This window comes from Notamacropus eugenii, chromosome 1 (genome assembly GCF_028372415.1).
Source record: "Notamacropus eugenii isolate mMacEug1 chromosome 1, mMacEug1.pri_v2, whole genome shotgun sequence".
In the NCBI taxonomy this organism is placed as follows: Eukaryota; Metazoa; Chordata; class Mammalia; order Diprotodontia; family Macropodidae; genus Notamacropus; species Notamacropus eugenii.
Window position 1 is genome coordinate 650,413,272 of NC_092872.1, and position 6,000 is coordinate 650,419,271.

Here is a 6,000-nt window from a genome sequence, read left to right on the forward strand (position 1 = left end):
GATAGTCTCCGTTTTACATCTTATAAAGGATATATAACATCTAAAGAGAGAAGTGTATCTATGATCATTTGAGAGGAAGGAAAGAACACTAATATCTAAGCAGACAGGATTTAAAGGAAGGTAGGAATAAAGGAAGGGCTGGCAGAGGTAGGAGAAAGTGCATTCCAAGCTCAGGAGACAATTACATGTGTGTGTGTGTGAACACCCTGTATGTAACCTAGCATTTCACAAAAAAGAAGGAAACAAGCATTTATTAAATCTATGATGCTAAATAATCTTTACCCTGGCATGTGGGTGCTACAATTATCTCCATTTTACAATTGAGGAAATTGAGGCAGAAAGAAGTTAAATAAGCTGCCCAGTATCACACAGGGAGTAAGTTTCTGAGGTTAGATTTAAATTCAAGTATTCCTGACTCCAGACCAAGAATTCCATCTACTATACCACTTAGATGCCAGGGAGTTTACCTTTGTATTCTAAATATTTAGCACAATGCCCTTACATATTAAGTTCAACCGGATTGAAAACAGGGACAGACAACTTGGGGCCATATAAATTGGTGGTAGGAGACAGGAGGTAAAAGTACCAAGACAAGAGTTGTTGACCATAGAGAAATGGGGTGGAATGGGGAACAAGGAAAGAGACAGATAGATGGATGGATGGATGGATGGATGGATGACAGACAGACAGACAGACAGACAGGTAGGTAGATAGACAGACAGACAGACAGATATAGATAGATAGATAGATAGATAGATAGATAGATAGATAGATAGATAGATAGATAGATAGATAGATAATAGATAGACAGAAAGATTGATTGATTGATTGATTGACTGATTTTTTTAAAAGGTAGCAAATTTTGGCTGCTAGGTGGAACAATGGATAGAGCTCTGGACCTGGAGTCAGGAAGACCTAAGTTCAAATATGACCTTATACACTTACTAGTTAGATCATCCTGTTCAAGTCACTTAGCCCTCAGTTTGCCTGTTTCCTCCTCTGTAAGATGGGATGCAGAATGAAATGGCAAACCGCTCTAGTATTTTTTCCAAAAAACCCCAAATGGGGTCAGGAAGAGTCAAACACTATGACAAAACCACTATAAAGAGGAGTTTGCTTTGCTTGACTTTGCATATTTGTCACAAGGAATCTTTTTTTCTTTTCCAACGGGGTGGGGAAATGGTGGAATCTAGAGAAAACAAATTTCTGTTCATTAAAAAATATATAATTTAATTCTTAAAATTTTAGAGCACAGTTACTAGACTATGATTTTTTAAACCCTCATAGCTCAGTCCCTGTATCCATGTACCTATTTTAGCACTTCAAGGATTTGGGTGGTTTAGTTTTCTCTAAGCCCTTCCCCTCCAACATGGCACTCCCCCAAGCTCCTAAGAATAGTTCAGTGAATGGCTGCACTACTAGACATTTTATCTGTTTACTTAAATATTCACTATCTATCTTTTGATCACCTTCCAAGTTTTGTTCCAATTCTTGTAATTCATTAGTGGAAATTACGTTTCAGTTTGACACATCCTATTTAATTTGGAGGCATGGTTACTTTCCATTGAATATAATAAAAGATTCCAGTGAACACAGATTGCAACTTGGAAAAATGCAAAGTTTTCAGGTGAACCTCTTCCTACAAGTACAGCCTGAAGAAAAGAAAAAAAAAATATTGCTGAAGTAGCTCTTACCAAAAAAGACCTAATTGTTAAATTAATGCAATTCAACAAGCACTGAGTTGCTTTATTTATAAGCAGGATAAAAGAAAGGGACTCTGTTCTCAATCCAACAGCTGGATTTTCTCTAATTTCCCAGAAAGGCAACCAAAAGTCATTTAAAGGAAAAGGAGTAAAATGAAGTTCATCAATCAACAAATATTTATGGATTGTTCAGAGTACGTATAAGATACTGTACTTAAACCACAGGCTCATGGATCTGGGGCAAGAAGGGCTCTCAGAGGCCAGGTAGTGCAACCTTGTCATTTTACAGAGAATTAAACTGTAGTCCCAGGGTGATGACTTGTCCAAGATCACAAAGGTTCAGAGGTGAGATTTGAACCTAAATTCTCCAAATCTAGCATACTGTGTAAGACACAAAGAAGTGAAAGTCATAGCCATGTCCTGAAAAAAAACCAGACAAGCAAACAAACAAAGATATATTACTGGTAGAGCTAAGATATAGACATTGTTGAATGCAGCTGATCGTGGGCTGACTGCTACTGCCCTTACTGACTAGGAGCTGACTGAAGTTGACCTTGTCCTCATTCCCAAACCCATGAATTACCTGAGGTTGACCAGATGTTACCAACCCCCAGACTCTGCTTGTTTTGTAGGAATTCAATTCTCCCCTCCCAAGATTCCCAAGTTTTCTCTATGGACTTTTGGTTGTTTTGGAAAACAACCTACTTTGAAAAATCTAGAATGCCCCAACACCCTACCACATGCATCTGGGTTGTACCAAGATTTGTACCCATTTCCCTCCACCCTGGTACTCTATAAGAATCTCTCCCCTGTCCTCCTCCTAGGGTACTCCAGGACTTTGGTGCTTTCAGCTGGACCCAATTACAATACCCCAAACACATTCCCTTTCTTTCAGGTTGACAACATGTAAAAAAAGATTACAAAATATTTATATTTATTATGTTAAAATACCGCATTACTGCAATATTAAAATATACCATTTACATACATACAACATAAAAATAGATTTTCATGTGACATATGAAATATGGTGTGTAATGAATAATTTTTTTATGTGATGTGTGAAATATAATGATTGACCTATAACTCAATTGACAAAAGAGGTTCAAAAAGCCAATGAGGAGAAGAATGCTTTCAAAAGCAGAATTAGCCAAATGGAAAAGGTGGTTCAAAAGCTCACTGAAGAAAATAATTCTTTAAAAATTAGAATGGAAAAGATGGAAGCTAATGACTTTATGAGAAACCAAGAAATCACAAAATAAAACCAAAAGAATGAAGGAGGAGGGGAATGATGTGAGCCAAGTGTTCAGAGCTAAACACATACTGAAACATCTGCGCTGAGGAATCTAGGATAACAAGCCAAGAGGGACTGAATTTCATGATGTGCGTGTTATCTAGCTATATGACTTTGGGCAAGTCATTTCAGTGCCCCCAGTTACCTCATTTCCAAGATCAAAGGGTTGGACTAGATAATCTCTAAATTCTCTTCCAATTCCATTTATCTTTAAGGTCCTCTTCCAGCTATGATTCTATGATCCACCACACCCAAGTGCATCTCTTCATAGAATCATGGCATCTCATGGCTGGAATGGCCCTGGAGAGGTCATCTAATCCTCCACCACCATCACCACCCTTGACACCCCACACCCACACCCACACATTCAAACAATTCCCTGTTTTCCTTCAGAGCCGCCAGAGCCATTTGTTCTATGAACTGAACAGTATTAAGCAAGCCTTGCAGGGGAGCTTCATTAAAGTTCTGTGATGACAGTTGAAAAGGAATGTTCATTTTCTCCCCAAAGGGCTGGAGAAGTAAGAAGAGATGGTAGGGAGATGGGGGTTGGGGGAGAGACAAGTTGATTAGTTGACGAGACAGAGAAAGGAGCAAGAAAGGGGAAAAAGAGGGGAATAAAGATGAAGGAGGAAAAGCCCAGGAAAGGAATCAAAAGGAACTTGGGACAGATAAAACCAAAGAACTGGAAAAATGAGATTTGGGTTTTAATTTGTTTTGACTTTTTTTTTTACAAAGGTAATGAAAGCTTACAATACAAAAGAACATTACAATATTCTGTACTCTGGAAATATGGGAATTTCTGAATCAAGAAGAGAAAGGTAAAGGACTGAAAAAAAAGGAAATAACAGTCAGGCTAAAATGTCTCAAGCCTTCCTTATATTTGTTTTTCAAGAGATTAAATTGAGTAGCTAACAGGAACACTCTGAAAAGCTTTAATTTTCCTTCCATGCTCACATGGCTTCATATTACTTCTATACAGTATTCTTGGCTTGTCAATTTGCACTTTCACAGATGAGGTTTGAGGAGAGATATATGAGTACATAGAGGCTCCTTATATTGGAAAGACTCCAATCTAATGTAGCCTTGGGCTTGCTTGACTGACATTTTGGGAACTCCTTTGTTCTCACTTCTGTTAGGGGCAATATGCTATAGGAACTTTGAGCAGTACTTTATTTATTAATGGGCCCTCTACACAAAGGTAGATTTCTCCCCCTACTTCCAGATCTTGGAAGGTGGGTTAACTCTTCCAAATGAATAGATATCCCAAATAGTAAATGAAGCACCAAGAGGTCAAGAAAATTTGTGACCAACATACTGAGTGAACCTACTGTGTGGTAAGTACAGGGGAAAGAGTAGTGGTTTGAAAATTAGAGGATGTGAGTCCCAATCTCATCTCCCATGATCTCTACCTCCGTGACCTCAGGTAAGTCTTACTTACCTTTACTTACCCCCTCTGTAGCCCAGGAAAGGGGGTGGCTAGACTAGATGTCCCCTAAGGTCCCCTTCCAGCCCTAGATACATGATCCTATGAATTGTTCCCTAGGCTGCATGCCTTGCTCCAATATCCATTTTAAAAGTGAAGCATTGATGGGGGACCTCTGCAACATCCAGTCCCAACTTGAGATGATGAGTCCAAGACCCAGAAAGAACTCCTTCCTCTAGTGGGGAAAAAAGTAGCATCAGCAGGGAATAACTTCAGAGTAAATAAAATGTTTTTTAACAGAAAAAAAGAAGTCAAGGAGGAGGCATAGTAACTCCCTCTCGGCCCAAAGCTGACTCCCTGGGAGGGGCTCCCGAGAGCAGCCTTTGAGTCTGTTGACTTGTTTTTTTAAGCTGCTAATGTAACTTGCAGTTACAGTGGTTTGTTTTGTTGTTGTAGCATGGTCTCCATAGATGTGCATTGAAATGGTGCCCAGCTGCACCGAAGCCAGTAACCATGCAATCGAGAAGTTGTGCAAGCACGGCAGATTAGAAGGATCCAAGGTATCCAGTGCCTGCCTTCCCGGGCCCCTCCTCCTACCTCTGAAGTTCTGCCTGTCCAGCCCCTGGCACAGAGTCCTGCTGCAGGTCTCGGGAGCAAAGATTCTTAGACAGCTGGCTAGGTAAAGAAATAAGACAATAAAACCAGAGATCCACTTACAGGAGTGTGTGCTGGGGAGAGAACTATCTATAGTAAACTGGACTGGACAAACTTGTGAAGGTGAAATGGCACTTCAGGGCCTTTCTTCTCCCCTTTCTGTGCTCTTTTGCCTCCCTCAGCAGGAGCCAACTGTACTGATGTGCTCCCCCACCCAACTTCTCAATCAAACAGGCTTCCACTAAAGGAACAGGAAGAAATTCATTCACAGCAAGAGATACCATGACTGATGAGACAAGGTATTCCAACTCATCTTTCCTGAGGGCAAAGCCACTTTTTTGGCATAAGCCAAAGGAATAAAAACTTGTGGAACCAAAGGCTTCTGACCAACCTTAATTTGTCATTCCCAGTAGTAACATGTTTTGGTGTCCAGATTTTTTAAATGAGACCCAAAGATTCTAGATGAATTTTAACCTCCATTGAGATTCAGCGTTCAATAAGGGGTAGATAAAACTATAAAAACTAGAGTCCAATCTCTTGGTTCTCAAACAAAATCTCCTCAACTGCTATGTATCCATTTAGAGCCAATTCTAGAAGATAGTCAATAACATTTATTAAGTACCTACTATGTGCCAGGCATTATGCTAAGTGCTGTGAATACAAAGAAAGACAAAAGACTGTACCTGCTCTCAAGGAGCTCACAGCCTAAGGACTGGATATTCAGCCTTGACTAGGTTACCGAAGGGTTATGTGAGAGCCTCTCATGTGGAAGAGGGAACAGACAATCTATTGGATCTTAGAAATCAGAATGAGAAGCATTCTGCATTGCAGAGAAGCAGATTTTAAGCTCAGTATAAGGGAAACTATCCTGACACTTTAAATTGTCCAAAAGTGAAATGGATAGCCACAGAAGGGTTCCCCATCAC